At 37.6% G+C, this 13,236-nt stretch overlaps 1 protein-coding gene across 6 annotated transcripts in view; it reads right to left on the reverse strand.

Annotated features, from left to right (window-relative positions):
• Window positions 1–13,236, reverse strand: part of foxn3 (forkhead box N3) — a 364,761-nt gene that overhangs the window by 331,540 nt on the left and 19,985 nt on the right. Inside the window, exon 1 of one of the 6 annotated variants that reach the window (XM_073039367.1) lies at window positions 3,261–3,419. The exons of 4 other annotated variants lie outside the window; for them this stretch is intronic. The gene's annotated coding sequence lies outside the window, so the exon portion shown is untranslated. Of the gene's footprint in view, window positions 1–3,220; window positions 3,239–3,260; window positions 3,420–13,236 lie in introns of those variants that run through there. One more of the 6 variants, XM_073039369.1, reaches the window with a different exon arrangement.

A 13,236-nucleotide genomic window follows, 5' to 3' on the forward strand; every position in this document is an offset into this window, starting at 1 on the left:
TTGGAGACTACCCAGATGAAATATGAGGTTTTGCTCCTCGATCCAGAGTGTGGCCTTATCATGGCAGTAGAGGAGACCATGGACTGACATGATGGAATAGAAATGGTAAGTCAAACTGAAATGGGTGACCACCAGGAAGACTGCAGGAATATGAAATACAATTCAAAAATAATTACACTAACCTCATTTTTACTGTATACATGGGAAGATAGGAATGTGATTAAATATTCAGAGAGGAAAGAATCTTTCAATGCTGAGACAGTTGATGGCCGACAAGGTAGGCAGGTAGGTAATTTGCAACACGATGTATGGAACAGAAATTCACAATACCAATGCTCATTTGGCACTTGGACCAGTCATGGGAGAAGGCTTCCTAAAAATAAGTGGGGATGTCGCACTTTTCTCATGGAGGCTTTAAGGACATCTTTGAATCTTTTATTCTTCAGTTATGAACAGTTGGTCTGTTCCAAGAACTAGTGTCAAGTATGCAAACTACATAGTATGTCCAACAGCATGGATTGAATGTAGTTAAGTCATCAATGTTAAAGAGTATTGCTAGAGGTGGTGGTAGAGGCATTGAAGAAACACTTAGATTGGCACACAGATGATACAAAAACAGAGAGCTATGTAGGAGAAAAGGTTAAATTGATCTTTGAATAGGTTAAAGGTTTGCAACAACATCATGGGCCAAAGGACTTGTACTGTGCTCTAACGTTCTTCGTTCTATGAATGTCATCTTGGGAGAGGATAATGATATGATAATGATATCACTTATCTTTCCATTGGGTTTGAATGATTATGTTGTTGTGATGAAGCCAATAAGCATAAAATATCTCACAAATGCCCATGGGTTAACAAGCAGATAACAAGTATAAGGAATTGTCAATTGATGGAACATTTTCAGCCAGGTTAACTGGAATAGATCCCAAGTTTAACTTCAAATAGCACCATGATAATATTTGAGGGTGTCTAATACCGTAGATGTAAGGTTACAAGGATGTAATGCTGATTCTTTATAAAGACACTAATTAGACCACACCTGAGGAATATTGTGAGCAGCTTTGGGCATCTTCTAAGAAAGCTAGCATTAGAGAGGGTCCAGAGGAGGTTCCTGAGAATACCCCCAGGAATAAAAGGATTTACATATGAGGAGCATTTGAAGGCTCTGGGCCTGTAGTCACAAGAGTTTAGAAGAATGCGGAGGGATCTCATTGAAAGGTATTGAATATTGAAAGGCCTGGATAGAGTGGCCGTGGAGAAGGTGCTTTCTATAGCAGGGGTGTCTAGGACCAGAGCTTACAATTTCAGAATACAAGGACACCCCTTTAGAACTGGTCACTGGGTATATTTAAAACAGAAGCTGACATCATGGGGAGAAGACAGGAAAATAGATTTGAGAGGGATAATAAATCAGCCATGATGGACTGGTGAAGCACACTCAATGGGTCGAATGGCCTAATTTTACCCCATTTCTTATTGCCTTATGGCTTAGATTGGATCTCAGTTCAACATATCTGACATTGCAATGTACCATAGCTATTGTATTGATCTGTCAAATCTCTAGAGGAACGTTTAGGCACAACCTGCTGACTCTAAAGCAAGAAAGTGACAGCTGACACAAGGATCAAAAAATATCATTTGGATCTGGTATCATAAAATATAAAATAATTTGTTTTATAAAGGCATGAAGTTAATTATATTTATCTACTGTGAAAAGTAATCACTCTACAATGTCATTTGATACATGCTTTCCCGAGGTGAATGATAAGAATTTAAGACGTGTGTAAATACCCATCTGACATAAATACTTTTCTGATCCATGTTTGAATGTTAGCCAGCATTCCTGATATTGTTCTTTGATCAAGTAACGTTAGCCAGCTAAGTGACATGATCCGGAGGAATATTTCAAACCAAACACATCAGTCTAACCAAGCAACTAAATGGTATGGAAACAATAGATTCAGATTCAAATCAGATGGATTCAGATTCAAATACAGCAAAAAAAAACAGTAAATAAAAATATGCTTTAAAAAGTAGGAAATGAAAATATATGGTTGACCAAACAATAGTTCAACATATCAATATTCTAATTTTACAACAGATTTACTGCAAATGACCACATACTCAAAATTAATTTATTTGCTAGGTACTAAAGTGGATGACATAATATAAGCCAATGACCACTTCAAAATAAAAATCAAAAATTTAAGCATTGCAAGGTGAATTATGAAACTTCACCATCCCTCCAGTCATTCAAGAACATCTCACATTTACAATCCATCATTTTAAGTTTTATATTTTTCTTTTCTTCTTCTAAATTTACCATACACTGAAAGTTAGTAGGACACTGCCCTTTGCTGAGACTCTACAATTAAAGATTAGAGATTACCTTTCCTCCAATTATTTTATTGAAACATTTATTGTCACTTGATTGACTGAAGCAAAGTTGCAATTTGAGATACCGCATATAAGCAATACCACGGGTATAAAGATGAGTCTTCAAGCCCCGTACCATTTCATACCACCCAGGACATGCTCCCTTATCACAGCTACCATCAGGAAGGAAGTACAGAGCCTGAAGACCACAGTCAACAGCTTCTTTTCCTACACCACCAGATTTCTGAACTGACATTGAAACCAGGAACAGTGCATCACTATTTTTGGTCCCTTTTTACACTACTTAATTATTATATTTTGTAATTTATAGTATTTTTATGTATTGTATTTTACTGTTGACACAAAACAATAAATTTCACAACATATGTCAGTAATATTAAACCTGATTCTGATTCATATAAACATACTTCTTGCTTTCAAGTAAGTATGTTTACAAACCATGAAATAAGGAGGAAGGCTAGTCTAAACCCATTGATATTCTTAACACTGCTTAATTAACTCTAAAGCACATTCATAAAAGTGTCACTTTTTGAAAAAGAACCTCCTGAATAGCTAAGGCCTATGATGAGGCATAAACTGCATACATAAACCACAAAGCATTTCTCAAGCAATTATTTCAACATATGGCTGCTGTGTGGACGACTGACTGAAGCAGCTTGGAACTGGAGGGTGCACTTAAATGCTTTCCCACTCACATAAAACAATGTGCAAACTACTATGCCCAAACCTTCTTCCACTGTTGCTCCGCCACAGGTTATACAATCATTTTTCAGATGTAAAAACTCATACAGAAAAGGTCATCTGATACCAGAGTTCAACGTACTTTCAGTTTGAAGATACTGAAATATTTGCAAGTTCAATACCTATTTAAAAAACGGCATCACTTTCTCCAAGTTTCCCTGAGCTCCAGGGTCAGATAAGCAGATCAAAGCTCATGACTGGCATTAAACAATTGTAAATAAACAACTTTTTTTTCTTTTAAAACCTTTGAGAACAGAAGCAACTGCATACAGTCGGCAAATCATCGAATCCTTTTCACTTCCTTCAGTATAAGAAAACAAGTGACTGACACATTTCCTGTCAACGGACCTTCCCTCAGATAAAGCACAGCTCCCTCAAACAGGAAATCCTTGAACATACACGTTGTTGCAAGACTTATTTGTGCTTTTTGTAAGGTTAAAAGTTTTTCAAAAAAATTCATTTCTAAAAATCCTTGCTAAGTTAGACAACTATTTTTATGGCGGTAATTTAAAAAAAAGAAATTATTTTATTTTAAGTTTGCACAATTTGTCTTCTGAAAATTTGTTGCTCGGCAGTTTTTTTCATAAATTCAATTGTATTTTTTAAATTTTGCTGTGATTGCCTGCAAGAAAATGAATCTCAGGGTAGTATATGGTTACAATAAATTTGATAATAAATTTACATTGACTTCAACTTAAATTTAATTTGAATGCATGCTGCCTTTTTGCAGCCTACTATTCAACTAATTATACAAGTAATGAAAAAAAAGCTAGGACATCAGTCTTACTAACTCATGAAAGAACCTTAATCTGCAGGTTTCAAACAAGAAGGCAAAATCAACTTATGTTTTTGGGTTGACAGGCTGCAGTGCATTCATGCAGAGAAGACAAACAGTTAGGCACAAAGCACAGAGAAGACAGGCACAGAAAAGGCATTGCCTAGAATTATGACACTTCCAGCAAGTTTTACATTTAAATCATTTTATTTTCTGCAGCATTCCTGCTAACTTATCACTGGGAGCAAACAAACTAATTTTTTCTCTTTTACTAAATATAACAAGACAACGGTGTCCTTAAGGAGAATAAAAAACCTTGCCAACTATGAAGTTATGCTACCGTGTCAGCAATTGAATATATGACCTTCATTTGACAGGCACATACTCAGGTTTCAACAGATGACATGAGAAAGCAAGCAAAGCCTAGGGCTTTATGCATCTGACCAGAAATACAGATATCCTTTTTAAGAAAGTGGGTGTCTTATCTTAATCTCCATGGCAACGGTGCCTCTATCTAGTTATTGGACACCCTGAACTTCCTGTGCCAGCATAAATGAGCGAATCTGAATACGTCTTTTCTAACCACACTAGTCTCTTGACAAAAGTATCCATCCACAAGAGGGCACGGTTTAAACTTCAGTAATGAAACAAACTACATTTAGAGATCAGACTATCAATCTTAGCATAGAATTCAATACAATCCAGACATAATGTTCTGTTTCATGGACTCAAATGGATCACAGAGTAGGAGGAAATGGTTATTAAGTCAAAAGTGCCAGTAAGTATTCCTAACGGTGTTTCTGCATTCCATGCTATTGCAGATGGCAAGGAACAGCATGTGGATTTCAATGTTTCTAATTGAGGGCTTTGTCACAAAGGAGGGAGAAGAGTTGGAGCAGCTGAGCATCATGTCTCAATTACATCCCATGCAAGCAATGCATTAGCACATCACAACTGTACAAGATGATATGAGGCACAAATCGAGGGGACAGCCAGAGACTTTTACCCAGGGCGGAAATGGCTAATATGAGGAGGCACAATTTTAAAGTGACTGGAAGAAAAGTATGAGGGCAATGTCAGAGATAAGTGTTTTTTTTACACGTGGAGTCCCTGCCGGGGATTGAACTGATTTTATTACTTACATCCTTCATATACATGAGGAATAAAAATCTTTCATTACATCTCTGTCTAAATGTGCTATTTATAGTCATTTATAATACTATGTACAACAAGATAGTCAATATAACACAGAAATACAGTTGTGTCAGCATGAGTTAAGCAGTCTGATGGCCTGGTGGAAAAAGTTGTCCCGGAGCCTGTTGGTCCTGGCTTTTATGCTGTGGTACCTTCCTGGATGGTTGCAGCTGGAACAGTTATGGTTGGGTTGACTCGAGTCCCCAATGATCCTTCGGGCCCTTTTTACTCACTTGTCTTTGTAAATGTCCTGAATAGTGGGAAGTTCACAACTACAGATGCACTGGGATGCAAGAGAAGGTCTATTGCTAAGAGTTTTTCTCTTAGCAACAAAGAACATTGAGAAGTGACTTGATAGCGACGTACAAGATGATAAGAGGCAGAGATAGAGTGACAGACAGAGACCTTTTTCCCTGGACGGAAATGACAAATATGAGAGGGCATAATTTTAAGGTAATTGGAGGAAAGTATAGGAAGAATGTCAGAGTAAGTTTTTTTCCACACACTGTGTGGAACGCTTGCCAGGGATGGTGTTAGATCCAGATATATTGGGGCACATAAGAAACTCTTAGATAGAGGCAAATTGATAATAGAAAAATGGAGGGCTATGTAGGATGAAAGGGTCAGATTGATCTTGGAATTGATTAAAAGGCTGACACAACCATCGTGGGCCAAAGGGCCTATACCATGCTGTAATGTTATATGTTCTGACTAAAAACCACAATCAAATATAAACGGGAACCTGGGAGGAAACTTCTTCACTCACAGGGAGGTGAAAGTGTGGAACGGGCTGCCAGCAGAGTGGTGGGTGCAGGTGTTCAATTGCAACATTTAAGAGAAGGTTGGAAAAATACATAGATAGGACAGGTATGGAGGTTGGGCTCCGGTCCAGGTGCAGGTCGATGGGACGAGGCAGAAGAGCAAAATATACAAATGAATGGTGTGACTAAACTCACCAATGTAGTAATTATTTCAAAATCTTTTCAAGATTTATCAAAAATTCTCCAAGCTGTCATGTATTATTTTATTTTTAAATATATCAATTCTTAAAATAGTCATGGAGAAAATAAATACTCATACATTATGGAATTCTTTCACAATCAATGCCAGTGTGACAACAGAATACATTTTATTTTAACCATCATCTCTCCTAAACATCAAATGTTTAGTTTTAATTAATTTATTTAATTCGTTCCACTTATCCAATCCAAAAATTGCAAGCATGTGAAATCATTGAAAATTAGCCAGCTTTTCTAATCCATTAAATGAGAAAAGACGGAGCTAGTTACTAACTACCAGTTCCTAATTATTAATATAGTAGAGACCACATCAGAAGCACTGGATATACTATATGAGAACAACAGATTTGCAGGAGAAGTGTTGCCACAACTGGAAGGACTGAACGGAGATCAGGGAGGAGGTGAATACCCAGGAGTAACCCCTCTGCAGCTTCCAGGGATAAGTGCCAGGATGGAAATTCGTGGGGACAAATGGACAGAGGAGTCACAGAGGTAGCGATCCTTGCAGAAAATGAAGAATTGGGAGGGAAAGATGTGTTTGGTGGTAGGTTATGTTGAAGATGGTGGAGAATGATGTGTAGTTTTTCATTGACTCTATTGTATTACTTCGTTCTGTGAATGCAGGCAAGAAAATAAATCTCAAGATAGTATTTGGCGACATATATGTACTTTGATAATAAATTTAGTTTTCTAGAGATACACAGAACAATTGGCAGAAACAACACAAAGTCATTTTTCTACTTTACAACATACCAGAATTGTATCACATTTAATATCACTGGTATATGTCATGAAATATGCTGTTTTGTAGCAGCACATTGCAATGCACAATTAAAAAAATACAATAAATATACATATAAAAATTAAATTAAATAAGTAGGGCTAAAAAGAATAGAGAGGTAATGAACATTGGTCCATTGTCCATTTAGAAATCTGAAGATGGTGGGGAAGAAGCTGCTCCTAAAATGTTGAGCATGTGTCTTCAGGCTCCTGTTCATCCTCCTTGATAGTAGCAATGAGAAGAGGGCATGTTCTGGGTGATGGTGGTCCTTAATGGCAGATGTTGCCTTCTTGAGGCATTGCCTTTTGAAGATGTCCTTGATACTGGGAAGCCAAGTGTCCACGATGGAGCTTGCTAAGTTTACAACTTCCTGTAGCTTTTTCCAATCTAGTGCAGTGGCTCCTCCATACTAGATTATGATGCAACCAGTTAGAATACTCTCCATGGTATGTACACATGAAGAAATTTGCAAGTTTTTGGGGTCACACCAAGTCTCCTCAAACTCCAAATGAAATATAGCCACTGTTGTGCCTTCTTTGGGATTGCATCAATATCTTGGGCTCAGGATAGATGTTCAGAGATGTTGACACCCAGGAACTTGAAACTGTTCACCTTTTCCACTACTGATCTCTCGATGAGGTCTGATGCGTGGTTCCTCAACTTCCCCTTCCTGAAGTCTATAATCAATTCCTTGGTCTTACCAATGTTGTGTATGAGGTTGTTATTGTGACAATACTCAACCAGCTGATCTAAATCACTCCTGAATACATCTGCATTGCTATCTAAAATTCTGCTGACAAAAGTTGTGTCATTGACAGATTTATAGGTGGTGTTTAAGCTGTGCCTAGCCACACAGTTGTGGGTGCGGAGGGAGTAGAACAGTGGAATAAGCATGCATGTTTTTCATATATTATTTATTTTCGTTCAACTAACAACACATAGACTTGCTGTTAATCCAATTTCCAAGCTGTGGCACCTTGCCTTGTTACAGTCTGACTACTGTATTTACTTACACAACACACTGTACTTCATAAGTAATTCACTGGCAGTGGAGCACTTCCAGGATCATCTGAAGACCTGAAAGTCATCCTACAAATTATTTCTTGAAGATGTCTTTGGGTTACTTTAAAGACCTCAATGTAAAATATAATTACAAACTGGAGAGAAAATTGAATATTTTTATCACTTCCCCCTTTGATAATTAAGATGATTGCTCCATCCACTTAGATCATTAAGACCAAGCCATTCAGTCGCAGAACCAATGGTGCCACTTAACAGCAACCTTGTCCAGTTTTCCAGTCAATTTCCATTTCCTTAGATTTCCTCAGTGTCCACAAATCTATCAGTCTCAACCTTGAACAGAAGCCAAGTCTCTGAAAACTTTCAAGACTTGCAACACTAAGAGAAGGAATCTCTTACCTCAGTCATAATTGCTCAGACAGTTAGTTACCTTGAGACTGTGCCTCCCGGTCCTAACCATTCCATCCAGGTGAAACACCCTCTCAGCAACTGTCTTTTCAGAACCTTGTTCGCAACTCTCCCCACACTTCTGAACTCAAATATACTTAGATAAGCTGCTTAACTTTCTTCACTAGAACATTTTGACAACCAGGATCAATCCCTCTTACTAACATGGCCCCAGAAACTTATAAGTCATTTAACAGATCACAGCACTAAATTTGTTTTTTTTAAATAGCACTTCAGGATTTTTTAAATATTTATATATCAGACAAAATTACCAAGATTCAATGTCATTTGTGATTTGAATATTAACCTTGGTATAACATCAATAATGTATAGATTTTAAAAGAAGCCATTAGAAAATCTACTGCAACATGCAAGTTACCTTCTGAAGGGTAACAAGATGTTTATAGACATAGAACATTACAGCACAGTGCAGGCCCTTAAGCCAATTATGTTGTGCCAACCTTTAAAACTACTCTGAGATCAATTTAACCTTTCCGCCCTACAAAGCCTCCATTTTTCTATCATCCATATACCTATCTAAGAATTTCTTAAATGCTCCTAATGTGTCTACCTCTGCTTCCACCATGGAAGGGTGTTCCACACACTCAGAACTCCCTGAAAAAAATATTACCTCTGACATTCCCGCTAGACTTCCCTGCAATCACCTTAAAATTATGCCCCCTTGTATTATCCTTTTCCACCCTGGGAAAAGGTCTCTGGTGGTTCATTCGATCTATGCCTCTTATCATCTTGTACACCTTTCTTCTTCCTTCACTCCAAAGAGAAAACCCCTAAAATCTTATCCCATCCTCTTGTCAAATACCATATTCTATTCTAGAAAAAGATAACTTTGATGAAATGAATTGTTTTATTCAAAACCATTGATTTGTTTTGGACAAGTTTTCATGACAGGCCATTCCCTTTATTTTCATATTTATTCTCCTTGGGAAAGGAAAATAGCAGCAACTCTCATTCACAAGGTGCTTTCGCCCACAAAACTGCCATTTGCTGGATGTTTTGTTTTGGGGGGTTGCACCATTTTCTATAAACTCTAGAGACTGTTGTGCATGAAAACCCCAGGAGATCAGCAGTTTCTGAGAAACTCAAACCATCCTGTCTGGCACCAATAATCATTCCATGGTCGAAGTCACTTAGATCACATTTCTTCTCTATCCTGACATTTAGTCTGAACAACTGAACCTCTTGACTTCCTGCATGCTCTTATGCATTGAGTTGCTGCCACATGAACAGCTGAATATTGACAGAGGTCAGAGAAGAATCGCGAGACTTGTTCAAACTGGCGACAGTAACTCAAATAAACAGACATTACAACAGTGGTGTGCAAAAGATTATCTCTGTTCACACAACATGTCAAACTTTGAAGTGGATAGGCTGCAGCAGCAGAAAACAACATAAAGCAAAAGTCCAACTTATTAAGCCAATCCTGTACCAAATAAAGTGGCTACTGACAGTATTTCACTGAGAACGTAACTGGTCATTGTAAATTGTCCTGTGATTAGGCAAGGGTTAAATAGGTGGGTTGATGGGTGATACGGCTCAATAAAGCATAAGGGCCTGATCCGTGCAGTATCTCTAAATAAATAAGTAAAAATAAAATAATAACCCTGACTTAATACCATCAAGATGAACCATGCAAAGAGCACTCTGTATTTGACATGAAGCAGAAACAGAAATTCAAGACTGCAAGAATAATGTAAGAATTTGTTGAACAAAATGCACAAAGAGTATTGCTACAAAATGGATAATAACCATTAGCTTTCATGGATTATCTAGATTTATGGAAAGGGCATTGAATTCATAATTGAGTCAACCTCAACTTTGTGCTTTGAAACATTACAGTCAAAACTATTCCAACTTCTTACAATCTTTATTCCTTCATTGTTCAGAAATGTTCTGAATAGAACTCAGTGCATTAGCATTGTTTCAATATATGGCAATATGAGGAAAAAAGTCATTATTAAATATAAAATAACTTTCACATACATTTTTCATAAAAGGTAATCTTTCCATTTCACCCTCAGTACTGTAAATAAAAAGTGCACATTAACTCCAGCAGCTTATTGCTTTTATTCTTTGCTTTGAGGGATACTCCATTTTAATGGACGATCACTCCCGCAAAGTCTGCCAGATCTGTTCATCTATAAGACCATAAGACACAGGAGCAGAATTAGACCATTTGGCCCATTGAATCTGCTCCACCATTCCATCATTTCTGATTTATTTTCTCTCTCAACCCCATTCTCTTGCATTCTCTTCATAACCTCTGATGTACTTATTAATCAAGAAACAATCAACCTCTGTTTCAAATATACCCATTGACTTGGCATCCACAGGCATCCGTGGCAATAAATTCCAAAGTTTCACCACCTTCTGGCAAAAATATCCTCATCTCCATTCTAAAGGCACGTCCTTGCATTCTGAGGCCACTGCCTCTCATTCTAGACTCCCCCACTGTAGAAAACATCCTCCTCATTTCCACTCTATCTAGGCCTTTCAATATTTGATAGGTTTCAACGAGATTCCTCCCCACCCCCCATTCTTCCAGTGAGTACAGGCCCAGAGCTATCAAACATTAACCCTTTCATTCTTGAGCTCCTTCTTCAATACCAGCAGTCCTTTCTTAGAAAAGGGGCCCAAAACTGGTCACAATACGCTCAGATGCATTCCGACCAATGCCTTACAAAGCCTCAACTAGTTAGGAAGTCAGTCTCTTTTTTTCTCTCAGGATAGAAATGTCAAATACTGGGGAACATATATTTAAAGTGAGAGGGGGAAAAGCTTAAAGAAGATGTGAGGGGCAAGTTTTTCTTTACAGAGAATAATAAGTGCCTGGAATGTGGTTCCAGAGGTAATGGTGGATTCAGGCACAACAAATGGTGTTTAACAGGCTGTTAAACAGACAAATGAACATGCAGGGAATGGACAGATATGGATCGTTGCAGGAGGATGCACAGTTTAATTTGGCATCATGTTTGGTACAGACATTTGGACCAAATTGCCTGTTCTATATTCAATGATCACAAAAACATGGATGCATGACCCAGCATGAAAAGATGCAAAAAGGTATATGCTGGATCTATTTTATAGATTTGTGCTTCTCTCTTAAGGGGGAAAAACGAGGTCCCTTCAGAACATTTGGTTGCTGTGGAAGCATCATACCTCCACCTGGCACTTCCCCCAGAATGATCCAACACAGATACACTGAGCTATCCATCAAGTGTGCAAAAAAATGAAAAAGATAAAATTTGATATTGTTCTACTCTCAAACAAAAAATATGAGAAATTTAATCCAGAAACATATAGCTCATCACTGTGAGTTAGTTATTATGCTGGCATTTTACTACTTCAAGAAAAGCACAATTTTTTTCCCTACCCTCATACTACAAGCATTCATGTAGATATGGGAACAAATATAACTGAACACAGAATATCACTATAGCTGTGAATATACAAAGTGACATAGGATGGTCCAAGAAAACTCCAAGTATATGAAATAGCTACATTGTTTCAAATAACAAAAAATTTTGGAAGAACTCAGGAAGTCAGGCAGGAAGGGAATAAACATTGTTTCAAAAAGAATCCTGTGCAAAAGTGTTAATAAAGGCCATATTGCAAGAAGACTCAGTTGAAAATTATCATTCATTACATTGACAGAATGCAAGAGAAATAAAGAAGCAGTTATCATGTATCACCTATTTTAGGTTTGTAAAATTCTGTTATCTGCAGTAGGGTAGTAAGATCAAAAACTGTACTTCCACACATCTTAAGTAGTGAGAAACAAAAAGATTAAATGAATCTTGGGGTCAGGCATATTTAAGTCTACATGTTATAATAGTAGTGGGCATAATAGAGTCATATATTTCAATCATACAATATACTGTGACAGTGAATTTAGCACCAATAAACAGTCATTCAACTGTTCACCTGAGGGTCAAACCTTGACCAAAATGCAAACAGAAATCCTCACATATCTTAAACAAAGATATTTAGAATCCAGTAAAGTCACTAGATTTTGATATTTGGAATCCATCTGAATCATTGGGACAGATCCAAAATGTGAATTTAAAGGATATTTTGCATTGGGTTTTTTTTGTTAATAAGAGCAATGGTAAATTGGTAGATGACGAGAGGTTTGGTGATGTTGTGGATAGCAACGAAGGTTGTGTGGATCAAGTGGGGCAGAGCATTAGTGGATGGAATTTAGAGCACAACTGGAATTTAATCCCAACAAGAGTGAGATTATGCATTTTGAAGGTTAAATGGGGATATAGTCCGTGCGTCGGCACAGACTAGAAGGACCAAGATGGCCTGTTTCCATGCTGTAATTGTTATATGGTTATATGATTGTAGCCTAAAGAATGTTTATGATCAAAGGGATCTTCAAGTTAAAGTTCATTGTTTTGCATGGATGAAAGGAAAATGGAGAATTATGTGAGAAAGAGAGGGTTAGATTGATCTTAGAATATGTTAAAAGGTCAGCACAACATTGTGGGCTGAAGGGCCAGTACTGTTCTATGTCCTGAGAGTGACAACATAGTTAGAGACCGTAGGATGGTGAAAGAGGCATATGGTAAGCATGTATTTGGCGAGCATAGAATATGAAAGTTGGGAGATTGTGTTTAAACGTCACAAATCACCATATTTGGAGTGTCGTGTGCAGTCCTAGATGCCACTCTACAGGTAGGATCTGGCTGTACTGAAATGAGTAAGGAGGAGATTCAATTCACCAGCATGTCGCTTGGATTGTGGCACCTTTGTCACAGGGACAGACTGAATAGGCTTGACTTGTTTTCCTTGTACTGAAAGAGGCTGAGGGGTGACCTGGTCCATCTAGAGTAAGT

Source organism: Hemitrygon akajei, chromosome 3, assembly GCF_048418815.1.
Source record: "Hemitrygon akajei chromosome 3, sHemAka1.3, whole genome shotgun sequence".
Taxonomy (NCBI): Eukaryota; Metazoa; Chordata; class Chondrichthyes; order Myliobatiformes; family Dasyatidae; genus Hemitrygon; species Hemitrygon akajei.